This window comes from Triturus cristatus, chromosome 1_2 (assembly GCF_964204655.1).
Source record: "Triturus cristatus chromosome 1_2, aTriCri1.1, whole genome shotgun sequence".
In the NCBI taxonomy this organism is placed as follows: Eukaryota; Metazoa; Chordata; class Amphibia; order Caudata; family Salamandridae; genus Triturus; species Triturus cristatus.
Window position 1 is genome coordinate 277,656,422 of NC_140580.1, and position 17,867 is coordinate 277,674,288.

Below are 17,867 nucleotides of genomic sequence, written 5' to 3' on the forward strand. Positions count from 1 at the left end.
CCGCTGGTTCGCGGCTTCGTTACGGGAGCACAAGGCGGTTAGTCTGGGCTCGCTTCGCGGCAAATGGGAGCTGAACCTGGGGAGGCCGTTAGCAGACAAGGAGTGGGAGAGGGTCCTTAAAGGCCCAGTGCGTATCCCCAGAAACATGCGGTTCCACCAAATCCAGCTGTTCATAGTACACAGGGCCTACCTCACACCTGAGTTAGTTAACATGTACTTTCACCGCAATGACGCACTCTGCCCTAGGTGCAGCGAGCTGGGGCCGGGGTTTTTCCACATGCTGTGGAGCTGCCCTGGGTTGAGCATCTACTGGAGAGAGGTCAGTGGGCTGTTGCGGGGGAGTGTGGGTCGTAACATCCCATTAGATTGGCCCGAACACATTTTACACCAATTTACAAGATCGCCCAAAACAAGGTAACGTCCCGATTTTTGGACCTGGGGCTCGTAGTAGCAAAACGCCTCATCACTAGGAGGTGGAAGGCACATGACCCACCACACACGCGAGCATGGTGCTCCTCATTTCAGGCATGGGCTAGGGCGGAGGGGACCGCCGTCCGTAGGGAGGAAACTCTGGGGCTGCGGAAGGAGCCTATGGTGGACCGCTGGGAGCAGTTACTTGCTGAGCTCCGGCGCTTGGACGGGGAGGGTCACACGGGGGTGTTTGGACATGCCCGGGCGAGTGACGGCATAGTACAGGCTGCCTCGCTGACGGGATAGCATAGTCCCTACTGCCTCTGGCCTGAAGACGGGGCGTCTGCGCGCACATGGGGATGGTTGCAACTGTGGGGCCTGGGGGGGTGGTCCCGGGGGTGAGGGGGGGGAGTCAGGGGTCGAACGGGGGGGAGCAATCTATGTGTAAAACTGTTCACGCTGCCATTGTTATGAGTTCTTCTTTTGAATTGTAGGTAACTCATCTGTTTCTAACGCCTAAGTTGCGTGGGCGACATAAGTTTGCATGTACGGCTAAGTGGCTGGTGTACGGTGGCTACTGCCCCTCCTTAAGAGACAACACCAGAACTGATAAGGACAATGTAGCCGGCTTCAGGGCGGGTGGCGGTTGGCACACAACTCAAATGCAGGTTATATTGAATTGACTCCAGGCCGGGCACGGATTAACAATCTGCATATGCTCATGAACTTCTGTGTGTAATTTATGCTGCCGAAACATGTATTCTTTTACCAAAGAAAAACAATAAAAACAGATTTGCAAAAAAATCAAGTCATCTTTTGATTCTACACAACCTACTGAGCTGCCAAAAATAGACCGGATGGCTCCTGGCTACTTCCTGCATTATGACGACTTCATCGGATCCAAGTGAACCTGAATTGCCAACGTCGCCACTGCCTTTCAAGATGCAAGTTTATTCTCTCTATCTTTGGATGACAAAGACATACCTTGTTGCTCCATGGATACATCTCTGGGTTACAATTGGATTACTTTTCCAGGTACTCTCGATTGGTTAGTGACTGTCTTTTTCTACTTCTGAATGGACATTATCTCCCAGGACGCACTGCAGTCCAACATGTGAACTTCGTACTAAAACCACATGCATCATCGCACTGTGAATTAAGGGGCATATCCCTGGTGAATCTTATATTCACCAGGGATACGCCCCTTAATTCACAGTGCGATGATGCATGTGGTTTTAGTTCCTGAAGAAATAGTTTGGGGCAGGGTATCGTATGATGTGTATGGTCCTAGAACATTTTGCAAATTCCATTATGTTTAAAGTTTCTTTAAATTATATCATCACCTCTAGCACATTCTCTGATGATTGGGACATTGAAACTGCATAATTTGCTGTCAGATCTAGAGCAATCAGCTTCATTTTCTAATGATGAATTGTATGATGGTACATCTAATTTTGGCGACATGTTTTGTTATCAGCATAATGGTCACCATTTTCTACCCAAAGCTAGTATCCCACGTTCAGTCTACAATTACACCTAATGGGAACACTGCCTAACACCGCCAAAAGGTAGTTCAAAAATATTTGCACAAAAGTTTGCATATTTTTCTGGTTTTGACAACAGTTCCAGCCTCCTATTACTATAGGCTTGCACCTACACCTGCAAAGAAGAATATACTCACAAACACAATGCTGATTTACTCTGCTTCCTTTATTTCTCAACTGTCTATACAATAGATATAAATATGTTTGGGGAACAAGAGAGTGGCAGGTTCATGAAAAAGAGGCCTTATTCAGAGCATGCCTCATACCAAATCAAATGATTTTCCTGAATAAAATGGTGCAACAGACTTCCTGTCTTGGTTTAGATAAGAAAAAAGATTTGAAAACAACTTGCATTCCCACATTTCCATGTTTTGAACATTGGCAACGATACACAAAACACAGTGAGGATATGCTAGATGCCATGCTCAACAATGGATAATACAATACATCAGATCCGATCAGCAGGGTTGGTTGGTTTGGCCCCTAGACACAAATAAATGTAAGTCTAGATTCCTGGGTAACTCAGGAGGATTTAAGATCAACAGGCCTTACCTAAGCTATGTACAAACAGAACACTCAGGGGTGGTGACATCATATAGTGTGGGGCGCTTATGCCTAGATTGGCTAAAGACCTCAACACTTTCCCCAATGAAACAAACACGTGTCCCTTTTTTGTGTTGACCTGGATCTTTGGGATTTTTTATTGGGTCCCAGACACCCACGTCATAAGCACTTCTTGTATGAAATATACAACGTTCTATGGAAGATTTCTCAGCAGGAAGCTGCAGAGAGATTGTGTGAGATTAACAGGAATAATGAGGAAAAGGTATTGGCTGTGGTTGACAACGGTATGACCACACTGTTATCCAGAATGTATTTACTGGGCAACATTGTGTCTTTGGCAATCAACATAATTCAGCAGGACATGTCTATTTTACAACATGGACAGTCAAAATTACTATTAATCATAATACTAAGCTGGATGTTACAGACACTACGTTCTGGCCACATGCCGTGGCGCTGCATCAGCCCTACCAGCTAGTTTTCTGAATATATTCTGACAGAAAGGCTGATAACTATGGTGCGTAGACATGCGAAACACACCATGTTGCACATTGAAAAATTAGACCAATTGCCTTTAATCGTGGCATAGGCACCAACCACAGACTGGATTATCCATGGTTATATCACCCTACCAGTCACAACTTTCCAATTCCAATATTGTCAACAGGTAGGCAGATACGAAGCGCTGGGTGAAGGTTATGTGCACGAGTATTGGGAATTACAGTTCAGGTAACTGCGTCACCAGCAACGATTGCCTCAGGGGGAGCCTACAGCTCCCAGACTGCTCCTTGGGCTGCCACAGATGGGCTCATCACGCGCCAGGAGGCGCATAAAGATCCTCGCGGCTCCCGCTCCGCAGGACCCGCGCAACGCCGGCATCACCGGCAACGTTTGCCTCAGAGGGAGACTACAGCTCCCAGACTGCTCCTTGGGCTGCCACAGCTGGGCTCATCACGCGCCAGGAGGCGCATAAAGATCCTTGCGGCTCCCGCTCCACAGGACCCGCACTACACCGGCGTCACCGGCAATGTTTGCCTCAGGGGGAGACTATAGTTCCCAGACTGCTCCTTGGGCTGCCACAGCTGGGCTCATCACGCGCCAGGAGGCGCATAAAGATCCTCGCGGCTCCCGCTCTGCGGGACCCGTGCTACACCGGCGTCACCGGCAACGTTTGCCTCAGGGGGAGACTACAGCTCCCAGACTGCTCCTTGGGCTGCCACAGCTGGGCTCATCACGCGCCAGGAGGCGCATAAAGATCCTCGCAACTCCTGCTTCGTGGGACGCGCCCGGGCAAAGCCTGGGCCAAGGGCGGGCCCGTCCTTGCCAGTCTGTGACCAGAAGAGGCCGGGCTGGGCCATCCCACTAACGACAGTAATGGGTAAGCGGAAGCAACTATGTAGTCAAGACCAGGGTGGGCTAAAATCAAAGATGCCTAGAAAGTCAGCATCTATTATATCTTACTTAACCTCGGCGGTGGGGGCCCTGAATAAGGAAATCGCCAATGCAGAAAAAGAGCTGGGCTTGGGCATGAGGGAAGACTCAGACAAACGGAATGTTATACCCGACTCTGTGACAAATATTCCCGTTCCCCTGGATCCCATGGTTCTGATAACAACACCATTAGTTGCGCAGGGTCCTCCAACTGGGGTTGCTGTCCAGATCGGGGGCATGGTTGATGTTACTGATGAACCTTTGCCTGTTCTGGGGGAGGTTTCAAAAAGTCCGCCTCGGGGACCCATTGGGAAAAGGAGAACCCTTAGAAAAACATGCAAACGGGTCAGAAGTCTGAACAAAAGTAATTCTATTCAAGGGAATGCTGTGAGCGGACATATTGACCAATCCGTCCGGAATATAGTTGAGGAGATTTATATCATGGCTGGAACTTGCTCTCACTAGCATAGCCAAAGACATTATAGATACCTTGAATACTTGTGTTGCTGGGATTTTGAAAAAATGTGAGTGTATTGATTCCTTTTTAATAGCCTCAAAATCGTCACTGACTACCCCTAGTTTAACTACCCTTCCTAAAGCTCAACCAGAGACTAGGTTATGTACTGATATAGACATTACAGATGGTCAATCACATCCCCTATTACTAGGGGATAGGTTAGAATCTGGTCCTTTGGGGAGATGCGTGGCACACCAGGGCCCCCTTGAGAGGAAGGGACATTCTAGCCGTCCTTATGGGTCTCTTGTGGATATGACAGCTAATGTACAGACCTTGGTTGCTAGTGGGCCCCTACTCTCACAGGAGAGGCCTGTAAAACACAAATGTTGTAGCCTTAATCTCCCCCCAGAAGCAGGACCTCTGATCGCGGTCCTTGTAAGGGTACCACCACTTGGTGCTGATGACAAGGAGTCCACCCCGGCCCTGATATCAAAAGCCAAAAAATGGTGTGATCAGTACTGTACTGGAAATACCGAGATTTCCTCTAGTATCATAATGGCCAGGAGGGTGGGGTGGGTGGAAAATTGTCCCAAACAAGTTGATGGAGATTGTATTATTGTCAACTTTAACAACAGATATGTAGTTGACAGATTGTTTTGGGATGCTTCGGATTTGGGGAAGGGGAAGGGGGGTAATAGAGCTCTGCCACTGGGTTTCTTTTATCCCCAGCAAACCGACTAAACGCACCTGTTAAAATTTAGCCTGAGGTACATTTGAGGAAGCAATATCAGCCCCCCCCACGCTATGTTGAAACTAATAACTTGGAGGGCCGCCCAGAAAGCCTCAGTATAAAAGACATATTAGTCCCGCAAACATCCTATAGGAATACAGGTCTTGAAGGAGGGGATATATTATCAAACAGATTTTCTCCACTGTCTCAGTTAGAGGAGAATGACTGACTAGACTCATCACCTGATTGTTTTTTAAAATCCGGTCATAATCTAGAGCCCACTGACATGGAAGTCCCCCAAAATTGTAAGATCATTAGCTGGAATATTGGGGGTCTTAGATCTAAAAGGGATGATCCCAGACGGCTAGATTTTATTAAAAAATATGATCTTATTGCTCTCCAGGAAACATGGGAGAGGGAGAGCAACTACTGGTTGGATGGGTTTAAAACATTTTGTTCACCTGCGAGTCCCACTACGGCAGGTAGAGCCAAGGGGGGTTTAGTGCTCCTATTTTCTTTAAAGTTAAAAGGCTCCACAAAATTGATGGAAGTAAGCTCCCATAATTGTTTGATAGTAGAATTAAGTACCCCCAATCTGTCTAAAATATTATTAATTAATTTTTATAATTCGGGGGAATGTGATTTTATGAATGAACATTTATCCTTTTTGAAAAGTTTTTTAGAAGTCTATAGGGCGAAGCAATCCACTTTTTTCCAAATTATACTTATGGGTGATTTTAATATTCATCCATGTGATATGAATTGTTTTGTGGACGATAAAATGGGCCTTGATTATTCGGTACCACCACACTTTGAGCACACGCAACAGGGGGAGGCTTTAGAGGATCTCCTAGCAGGAGCTGACTTCTTTGAACCTGGTTTTAACGATCCATTAGAGAGGGTCCAGACATTTAAGGCCAAGGGAAGGGATACCATTATTGATTATATATTTGTGTCTCCCTCCATGCTAGTTAATGTAGTGTTCTATAATGCAAAGATGTCACCTTTTAGCGATCATAACCCAGTAATTCTTGAGTTACACAAAGACCTGGGTCTTTTGTGTTTACCGGGCAGAAACTCGGAAATTAACCGGGTGGCAACAATTGACATGGGGAGAAGGCTCAAATGGTCAAAGGTAATCCCGGAATTTTTCTTTGCTAATCTATGTATGAAGGCTAAAAATGATATCGCAAAATGCACAGATTACACTTCACCAAAAGCAGAGGTTATTCTAGCCTTTGAAGGTATTTGCGGACAGGTAGCAATGGACCTGACTGTCTCAACGAAATTAAGACCTAATTCAGGTGAAAGGTGGTTTGATGCAAACTGCTCCAGGGCCCATCAAAATTTAATACAAGCCCTGAAAAAAAAAACAAGAGACAATGAGCAGATAGCTAGTCTTAGGAAGCATTTTAAGTTAATGGTACACACCCGCAAAAGTGAGATCAAATCAGAGGCCTGGAACGCATTAATGTCCGTAGAAGTCTTAAAGGATAGTTCGAAATTCTGGGCTATTGTCAATACACCCTTTTATGTGGGCTTAGAGAATGACAGCCTGGAAACTAATATCTCAGAAGAGCAGTGGTTAGTGCACTTTGAGACTATTTATGGATCAAGTGAGGCCCAGGATCCCTTTCCAGTTTTAGATACACATGGTGATCTTCCTTTACTGGTTTTTAATGAGGCGGACATCAAAAAGGCAATATTAGAGACATCTACCAATAAGGCACCGGGCCCTGATTGTGTGCCTGCAGACCTGTATAAAGGTGAACCTACATTTTGGGCCAAAATCCTAGCAAATGTATGTAATGCTTCAGTTGTGCAGGGGTTTCCCGTATCCTGGTCACGGTCTACTATTATACCAGTTTTTAAAATGGGTCAGAGAGGGGATCCACGGTGCTACAGGCCCATATCATTGATTGACTCTGCCGTCAAAATTTTAGGTAAAGTGATTTTGGTTAAAGTTACTGATTGGGTTAATGATAATGGGGTTTTATCCAACCTTCAATATGGTTTTAGACAAGGCAGAGGTACCATGGACCAGTGCCTTAATCTATATCTATTGGCAGGCAAATATACTGTAGCCAAAAAAGGCTCCCTGCAAATGGCTTTTATGGACCTTACCTTGGCATTCGATCTGGTCAACAGATCGAAGCTGTGGTCTATTTTACTTGATATGGGTATTGATCCATGCCTGGTCTATTTTTTAGCAGATTTACATCGGGATGTCTCAGCAGCTGTCAGAGTTACTCAGGATGGCAAATGCACTAGACACTTTAAGTCGGGCAGAGGAGTCCGCCAGGGGTGCATTTTGGTGCCTTTACTTTTTACCCTTTATATTAATGCCCTAGATAAAACCCTGGACAAGGCCAGCCTGGATATCCCTTGTGTTGGGAACAAGACTATTCCTGTCCTTTTATACGTGGATGATGCCGTGTTGTTATCACAAACTGCTATAGGTCTTCAGAGACTTCTGGATGCATTTGGGGCCCACATGAAATCCTTGGATCTGGTGGTAAATCTAAATCACTTGGTATGATAATGGGCCAAAGACCTAGAAAAGCTAGAACTTTCTTATGCAATGGAGCTGAGGTGTCCAAAGTGACCTCTTTTACATATTTGGGGGTCTTGTTTGACGACAGATGCTCCTGGGTCCCCCAATATAAAGCAAAGAAAAATGCAGTAGTCAGATCGTCATCAGCTCTATTGGGGTTCTCAAAGCGGTTGGGAGCTAGGCCTTTTGAAGCAATTCTTGCTATATATCTATCTAAATGCCTGGCTATTGCTACATATGGTTCTGCTATTTGGGGCTACAAACCATTGACAGGGGTGCAGTTGACTGAAAATAATTTTTTACGCACGCTCTTGTCTGTGCCCCTATCAACCCCAACTTTCTCTATTCACCAGGAATTGGGGTTGGGGTATGTGACTGACTCGCTGAGATTGGCTCCCTTAGTTTGTTGGATCAAAACCTGGCTCAAGCCTGAGTTAACTCTGAAACATCAGATTTTACGGGACTGTGTTGCCCTGGATAAAGCCAGTAGTATCCCGTGGCTGTCTTATGTCAAGTGTATGTTTTATAAGCTAGGGTGTCCTGATATCTATAATGCTCCAGAAGGGATTAAAAAAAGAAGATATAAAATGGGTGAAAACACAGCTCTTAAATTTATTGATGTTGGAATGGAAGGAACTAGAGTTACAAAAACCCTTGGTCAAGGCCCATTATCTAATAATCTCCTCCCCATTAATTGAGCCTTACCTGAGAATTGTGACCAAACCTTACCATTGTTGGCTCCTGACTAGGTTCCGTTTTAATTTAATTCACTTTTTGCTGGGCAATTTGACTGGGTGGTGTAAATTAGAGGATATAGACCCGTGTCAGTGTGACAACTTCTCACCACAGGATACAATGCATTTTATTATGTTCTGTGATTTTTATGATGATATACGGAGGAGGATTTTAGTCCCTCTACTGAGGGAAAAGGGCTTTTTACAGGTTAGACCAGCCCTAATGAATCTCCAATTGTTAGATAATGTATGGAACATCTTTAATATTGCCAGTTTCCTTGTTGCTGCTGCCCGTCTCAGGAAAAGAAGATTGCCTATGATTAATGTTGTATGAATGTAATGGAACTGTTTTTATCTGATAATTGTTATATCATGATGTATAATAGATTTTTCTTGATACTTTATATCCTTTTTTATTGCCCATTTGTATTTAGGATAATAATTCTTGATTCATGTTTTATGCATTGTACTTTTATGATTTTAATTAATCAAATAAAGTGGTTTTGTCTGTCTGTCTGTCTGTCAGTTCAGGTTTAGATGCAGGAAATAGAACACAGATGTTTTCCCTAGTGGTTCCGACTGTGAGGATGCTTTGAGCGGGTCTTTAGTTTGCAAGGACATTTCTCTTCATGGAGCGTGGAATGCTTCTGTTGAGAACTTGTCCTGATATTTGAAGGGTTCCCCAGCTGCAGTTTTCCAACTGCTCTCGAATGGGAGTTATTTGATGCTGAATGATCAAGGTCGTTGTGGAATGGAACCGGGCATCGCTTATCTGGTGACTGTTAATTCCTTAGTCACTTGTTGTACACAAGTATTGTTTCCACCTGCCCGCAGAATTAGGAGGCAGGTGGCCTTAAATAAATGTTTCCAACATACGCTTTGATTCCCTTAGCAGACTGAAAGCCATGCTTTTTTAACAGGATGTGGCCTTAACTTCGGCCAGAGAGATGTTTGATTTTCAGGTTCCAAGGTCCTCACAAACACTGCTCCACGTTAACTTCCCGCTGCATTTTGGGGAGCTAGTCAATCATAACTGTAACATTTCTGATACTAAAGGAAGAGTGCACTTTTTTTTAAATGTATCAGCTCTGGACTGGTTAGCACGTTTCAGACAATATTCGGAGTTATTCCATCTTTCATACACTCTGTGCTGGGAAGAGTTTTTGGAGGGCTCCCACTTGTCCGGCTACTTTTGGTGAGAATACTGATTTAAATTTTTCTGCTCCGCAATGGACGTCCCAGTTCAATTCAGAATTGAGACAGCACTGCTTGTGCTGCAATGCAAAGGAGTGCATGCTACACAGCTTTGGCAAACTTTGACTTCGCAAACTGGATGAGCACTGGTTTTTGTCCTTCAGGCCTGCCCAGCTTCACTGCATACAACCTGTATTCTACTGCCTGCTTTGTGGCCATGAATGCATCTAGGGCCTATGCCTAGGGACGCAATTGGTTGCGCAATTGGACATTGATGTACTGCTGGAACGGTTAGCGACCCATGAGTATTGTTGACCCCAGCATATTCCGTTGCTGATGAATGCGTTTCTTGAGCCACCCTGGGATGCTTAAGCTCCCAGTGACTTGGATAACAGCTCCACAATACGCATACAGGATGCAGTCCCGCCCTCAGTGGCTGCTGTGGTAACTGGATGGAATCACCTTTGCTCCATAAATCTGCTTCAAGGTGCGCCTCTGGGATTGTTGCCTGAGGTTATGGACAACAGCAATGTTGAGTCTGCCATGCAGAACACATGAAATAAATGGCCTTTTCCGTGTTGAAACAATTCGGCTTGTTTGAAAAAATAAAAATGAATCCATAACATTTTTTTTCCAGGCACCATGGATTTTGGAGTGCTTAGGATTTCAGATGGTACAATCACTTTAAAGCTTTTTATGGAAATTTTAAAAGGAAGCTTGTTTTTAGACGATTTTAAGAATAGTTTTTTAACATTTTAAGATGCTTTATATTTATCCACAAAGCGACAATGCTATCTATATATCCATAACATCACCAATCTAATGCACACATCGCGAAGGCTGCTTTTTATTACAAATAATTGGCATCCCAAAGATCCTTGCTTGCTGTGAAATCACCACGCACCTGTCTTACATCCCGTTAGTGGAGACCAACTCGAGACCAGGACAGGGTTCTTCATTCTCTCCTTGTGCTTGTAATTTCATTTATTTGCTTCTGTCTCCTAATCATTGCAGCACATATATTTTATGCAAGGATAACGTTGCTTCAATAAAGTTATTGAAAACGTACCACTGTGTATTTTCTCTATATTTCTCTCAGAGTAAGCAAGCATGAGTGACTGAGCAAAATATTCTGTATTGTTTCCCTGATCCCTGGGCAATCAAGGTTGTAATGTTCAGTTGTTGCCAGAGTCCATTCGCTCCCCGGTAAGGTTAGAAGGGCCTATAGTGTGACTGTGACCTTGCTGGTCTATAGGCCAACATATCCTGCGGGGGTTTCTACAACCAGTCTAGGCACCAAGCCCCTAGTTTATGTTGTTCAAACTATACACAGACGCTATGGATTAGTAGGAACTACACGACAGTGCGCCCAGGCAAACAATGAAAATGCACTGCATTATGGTGTATGCGCTGTCCCCAGGGCAGACGGGAACCTGCGCTGCCCTGGGAAAACGGAGCGGCTGCTTTGAAGCCGATCTGTGTTTTCACAGTGCAAGCGTCAACCCGTCTGCCCTTTGAAAGGGAAACAGAGATCCCCTTGCAGGCAGGTGCAGTGAGTGACTGCACCTGCTTTTGCCCTTCCAGAGGGCTGCCACCAGGGGGTACATTGATAGTGCACCACCTTTTAGGTGGCGCACTGTCAGTGCATCTGAGGGAATGCCCTCTGAAGATAGCGCTGGAGCTTTGTGTGCACCAGCGCTATCAGTATTAAAGAAGGGGATGCACAAGCATCTGCAATACCACAGTGGCCCAGGGGCACGCAAAGTGGGTGCAAATGCCCGTTGTACCCCTGGGGGACTTGTATAATATGGCCCCAGGTTTACAACTAATGAGTGATACTATTTCTAACATATATTATGTGAGTGGGTGTGATACTGTGCGTATCCATGTGGGGGTCTCAGTGGCTGTATAGGTGTGTGAGTGGTGTATGTGTCTATAAGTGGGTGTGTAAGTAGCTGTGTTGGTAGTGAGTAGCTGTGTGAGTGGCTGTATTGGTGAGTGAGTGGATGTGTCAGTGTCTGTATAAGTGAGTGAGTGGCTCTCTGGGTAGGTGTGTGAGTGACTGTATGGGTGAGTGAGTGGGTGTTTGGATTGCTGTATGAGTGAGTGACTGGATATTTAAGTAGCTTTATGGGTAAGTGAGTGGCTGTTTCAATAGGTGTTTGGTTAAGTGACTTGGTGTGTGAGTGGCTTATTGGAGAATGTTTCTCTGTGTGAATGGCTGTATGGTTGAGTGAGTGGATGTGGGAGTGCTTGTATGGATTTCTGAATGGGTGTGTAAGTGGTTGTGTGGATGTGTAAGTGAGTGTGTCTGAGTGCTTTTATGGGTGAGCAGGTGGCTGTGTTGAGAGGCTGTAATGATGAGGGAATGGGTGTGTGAGTGGCTTTATAGGTAAATAGGTATGTGTGTGAGTAGTCATATGGCACTGTGTGGCTCTGTGAGTGGCTATATAGGTAAGTGACTGGTTGTATGAGTAGAAGTATGGGTGAGTGAGTGGTTGTGTGAGTGGCTGTTTGAGTGAGTAGCAGGTGTGCGAGTACCTATATAGATGAGTGAGTTGTGGGTGAGTGGCTCTATGGTTGAGTGAGTGCTTGTGTGAGTACTTGTATGAGTCTGTGAATGGGTATGTGAGTGTTTGTGTGGGTATGTGATTGGGTACATTTGAGAGGCTGTATAGGGGTGTGAATAGGTGTGTGAGTGTTTGTGTGGATGATGTCATCAGTGATATTATTTGAGATGTCATCAGTGATTTCACTGACCATGTTGTGAGTGACTATGTGAGGTCATAAGCAGTGCATTGTGGGGGCATAAGTTATAATTAGCTCAGTAATTATAACTGCTGAATTTCTCTGGTTTTGTGCAAGTGAAATGTGAGCCTAACTAAATAACTATAATGTCCCTGACACCTTTTTTTCCGTGAATGTCAATGGATTTTTAAATTCTATTTCCTAACTATAATGGCTATAATGGCCCTGTAACCTTTTTTTCCAGTGAATTTAAAAAAAATGTCAATTGTATGTCCTAACTGTAACCTGTAACCTTTGAGAGTGGGCTTGCGAGTGGTTGTATAGTGAGGTTGTGTCTTTGAGTGGGTGAGAGAGTGGGTGTGTGAGTGTTTCAATGGATCTGTGAGTGGTTATGTGAGTCTCAGAGTGGGTTTGTGAGTGGGTCCATAAGTGTCTGAATGGGTCTGTGAGTGGGTAGATGAGTGTCTGACTGGGTCTATGAGAGCATGCAAGAGTCTCTGAGTGGATCAGTTAGTGAGATTGATTTATTCAGTGGGTAGATGAGTGTCTGAGTGGGTCTATGAGTGGATGCTGAGTCTCTGAGTGGGCCTGTGAGTGTGTGTGTGAGTATCTCAGTGGTTCTGTTAATTTTGCCTGTTCTTTTGCTTCTCTCTGCTCGCTCCTTATCTTTTTTCTACCTTTTTCTGCCCATTTCTGGCCTTTAATCTGCCTATTGCTGCTAATTTCTGACCTCTGTTCTGCCTCCTTCTGCCTGTTTCTTACCTTTATTTTGCCTCTTTCTGCTCGTTTCTCACCTTTATTTTGCCTTTGCCTTCTCGTTTCTGACCTCTGTTCTGCCTCTTGCTGCTCGTTACTCACCTTTTGTTAGAAATGGGATTTCTGGTTGGCTAAGGCTTGCTCCAAAGCCAGGCAGAAGCCACCACTCTAGTCAGGACAAGGGAGTTACACGCCGAAGATAACCCCTGCTCACCCCCTTGGTAGATTGGCATGAGCAATCAGGCATATCCCGGAGGCAATGTGTAAAGCGTTTGCGAAACACACACAGCCGCAACACACTAGGCACACTACAAAAGAAACTCCACACAAGGTTATATTAAAAAATAGCCTTTGTATTATCATAAACACATTAGAATCATAATCACACATTTACACTGTGCCAACTGGCACTGGGCAATATTCACAGGGGATTATATACAGGACCAGGCCAATCGGGCCACGGTCAGAACCATCAGAACAGGTAAGTAAATATAAACCACAACCAGTAACTACTGGTACAATAATGACCTAAGCATTATCACAGTCACATTAGACCCCATCCTAAAATATCATAGCGTGACATTAGGCAATAAATCACATCCGCCCCAAACCTCATTAGCATAAACACATTACGCACTCGGCCTCACCAGCATAAACACATTAAGCATAAACATCCTAACTTACTGATGCCCCTCAGTATGAAGCCCTATGCAAAACATCATAATTGGCAACGGGCACCACAGTAATCACGACACACAGGGGTGCTCAGCACAATACATATGCCGTAGCAACAGGAGCAGAGCACCACAGCAAACACTGGTAAAAGGGAGCACACCTTCCTAAAACCCCCACAGGGTGCAAGCTGTCACACAGGGGTGTCCAGGGTCCTGTCCCAGGCTCTCCCCCCAAAATGCTCCTTTCTCAATGAAGTCTTAAAACTGGCCTCCCTAGCTGCCTCTGCAATGATGCACCGTGGGCGGAGGGTGCATCTCACCCTTTTTCCTTAATGGACCCGGCAGTCCCGCAGGCAGGCGTAGGGGGAAAAGACTGCCCACAACAAATGCAGCCCGCACCGTCCCCTGAGGGCGGGATGCGCACACACTGTCCGCTCTTCCTCAATAGTGAAAAACCATGCCCCCAAGGTGCGGTCCGACATGAGCAGATGCTGCCATTCACGCAGCGCTTCTTAAGATCGGGGACTCTGTCCTCTGCGTGTGTGTCCCCAGCAGCTGCCCGCGATTTAGCGGTACAGCTGCAAACACCGCTCCTTGCCCCCAATGCCACTCCAATGGGTAAAAATGCGGGGAGAAGAGTTGGGGCCACTTAGGCACCTATGTGGGCAACTGGGCAATGCCCCCTGGGCCGTAAAACCCACTGCACTGCCCTGGACACTCCATCCTCAAAAGCACTCACCCGCTGTCACGTTGCCCCTGAGATTCCTGTGGAGGCACCATGCCTCCGATGGCAATTCCTGAACTGTGGTGGCCTGTGGCCTCGCGGTACAGCCGCACCAACCCGGGGACATACAAGGCTCTCACCACACCGGTCCTTGGGGTAAAACGTGCCTGGAGCGAAGTCTCCGCCTACCTCCTTTCTGGATTCACCCTCAGGCTGGGCATAATGCAGGACTCTCTCCGGTCATGGGAGCCCCGTCGATGATCCAGTACCAGCTTCCCTGTGGGTCTTTGCACCAGGCCTCTCCTCACTTCACCCGGGCCCCCTCCTGGGACCTGGGTCTTGTATGCTGGATTCACGAGGCCCCAGACTTCTTCTGTGCACGTCCCAGCGTGGAGTGGGGTCCCGCCTGGGTCTTCCGGCTGGCGCTTCTGTTCCGGCTCGCTTCTCCTTGGTCCCGCCTCCAACCAGGCGTTTCCAGTTTCCCCGGGTCGCAGCGGTGATTCCCTTGGCAGAGAAACGCAGGGTGGGTTCCCGCTTTGGATAACGAGCAATTGCGGGGTGGGCACCCGCCAAATTAGGTGCAGAACGCGGGGTGGGCCCTCGCTCTCTCTGGTCAACGCGGCAAGAGTTGGCAGAAATGCGGGGTGGGCTCCCGCTCCTCCTCATAACCCGGGGGAATCCCCACGCCGGGATTTCCTCAGGACGCTTCGGCAGCGCTGCAGCGCCCTCACGCTCCCCTCGTCCTGGAGCTTGATGTGGGCAAAAGCTGGGCAAATAAAACACAGGCAGGCCAGCACGCTGGGGGCTCCAAGATCAGCAGACCAACAGCTGCCTAACAGGGCAGCAAGTCCACCCCCAGCGGCGGTTCCTCCTGGCAGCCTGCTGGCCGCTAGTCCAAGTAAGCACAAGAAAGCACAAAACAGGAACATCTCATGGGGTTACAGCCCCTACATTTATATCCCAGTTTCCTTTGTCTGTAGTGCAGGGCATAGGGGAACCAGATGCAACTGGTTATGGGGGTTTTGGAGCACTCTGCTTACAGTGCTCACACCCTCCTTTCAGAGATGGGGCTCTGCCATAAGACACACCACAGGGGGGCGGAGCCAGCATTCACTAGGGCAGGCACAATCCTATTCAGGGACCAGGGACTTTCCCTCCCACTACTCAAAATGTAGATGTCCCATTCAGCCTAGCACTGACTCATCCTGCCCCTCCTGGAGCCACACACACCTCACCAGCCCCTGTCACTCCAAAGCCAGACATGCATTCCACATCAGACAGGCAGACACATAGCAAACAGAAATGACAACTTTTAAAAGTGGCATTTCTAAAATAGTGATAATAAATCTGCACACACCATTGCACAGCATTTATTATTACTATTCCAACCATACCAAACTTGACGACGCTGCACCTCTCATATCAGGAATTACCACTGAAACACTTATCAGGGAATCCCCAATGCATTCCTATGGGAGGGCAGCCCCACAGTAGTGAGAAACCCAAAATGGCTGTTTGTCACAACCAGGACATTCCACACACTTAAGGTACATGTCCTATCTTTTACCTACAATACACCCTGCCCATAGGGCTGGCTAGGGCCTACCTTAGGGGCGACTGACATGTAGTAAAAAGGGGGGTCACGGACATGGCACACACTTTAGGTGCCACATCACAGTGGCAGTAACACTGCGTACACAGGCCCTGTGATGGCAGAGGCCTGAGATAGGTTTGCAGGGCTACTTTGGTGGTTGGCGCAATCAGCGCTGCAAGCCCACCAGTAGCATTTAATTTACCAGCTCTGGGTATATACGATACCACTTTACAAGGGACTGACAGGTAAATTAAATAGGCCAAACAGGTGTTGATCAATCTTACCATATTTAACACAGAGAGCGCACGCACTTTACACTGGACAGAAGTGCTAAAGTGCCCAGAGTCCTAGAACCACCAACACCATGTCAGAAAAAAGGGTAGGAGAAAGGCAAAAAAGTTCAGGGATGACCCTACAAAAAGGGCCAAGTCCAACACCTTTATTTTTCCTCATTTTGCTCATTGCTAACCTTTATTCTGCCTCTCTCTGTTCGTTTCTGACCTTTATTCTGCCTCTTTCTGTTCATTTCTCACCTTTATTCTGCTTCTTTCTGCTCGTTTCTCACCTTAATTTTGTCTCTTTCTGCTCTATTCTGACCTTTATTTTGGTTCTTTCTGCTCTTTTCTCATCTTTATTGGGCCTCCTGCTGCTGGTTTCTGACCTCTATTTTACCTCTTTCTGCTCTTTTCACACTTTTATTTTGCCTGTTTCTGCTCGTTCTCACCTTTAATCTGCTACTTGCAGCTCGTTTCTCACCTTTATTTTACCAGTTGCTGCTTGTTTCTGACCTTTGTACTTCCTCTTTTTGCTCATTGCTGACCTTTATTTTACCTCTTTCTGCTTGTTTCTCACCTTTATTCTGCCTCTTTCTGCTCATTGCTGACCACTATTTTGCCTCTTTCTGCTTGTTTCTGACCTTTATTTTGCCTCTTTCTGCTCATTGCTGACGATATTGTGCCTTTCTGCTTGTTTCTGACTTTTATTTTGCCTCTTTCTGCTAATTTCTAATCTTTACTTTGCCTCTTTCTGCTTGTTTATAACCTTTATTCTGCCTCTTTCTGCTTGTTTCTGACCTTTACTCTGCCTCTTTCTGCTTTTTGTTTCCTCAGGACCGTGGGGGAGCCTCAAGGCCTCCGCGGTGTCTTTCCCTGCCCGAATATCTGTGGTCAGGGAAAGAGATGAAACCTCCACTTCCAGCAGTTGGGAGCACACTGACAACTCCCGCCCGCTGGAACCGGAGAGTTTGCTTAAGCTTGGTGGGGGCTGCAAGCAGTTGTCTGACTTTATTGTGAGTTACAACATGCTTCATTTTTGCAAAGAGACCATACACACGCAAAGTAGATTTTTTTAGTGCCATTGACTACTATGATAATGTGTTGCTTTTTGGACCAAAAACATGTTTTTTCCTTTAATCAATGTTGTTCAGGCCGGTGAAGACCTAGCCGGTTCCCCAATAACATTTTGCAAAAACCATGACTGAACAAAACAAGAATTGCCAAAGTCAATAGACTGACAGCCAATGCCAGACCTCTTGGCTTTGGCAATGCTTGTTTGGGAGTGAAATGGCATACAATACATATCCCCAGAATTGTTTTGTCAGATTATTTTTTCAACATAACCTATATCACTCAGTTTCAAATTTAGCAGCTGAAAGTTACAATAGCCATCTGCCAACGTGTTCCAAATTGGAAATGCTGGCCATTTTTACTTCAAATGTGTCCGAGAAAAGACACAAGGGAGGACACTTGTGAC

At 46.1% G+C, this 17,867-nt stretch overlaps 1 protein-coding gene across 6 annotated transcripts in view; it reads right to left on the minus strand.

Moving 5' to 3' along the window:
- The window catches only part of LOC146867157 (uncharacterized), a 1,274,092-nt gene that overhangs the window by 358,889 nt on the left and 897,336 nt on the right, over nt 1-17,867 (minus strand). The gene's annotated exons all lie outside the window — the stretch shown is intronic.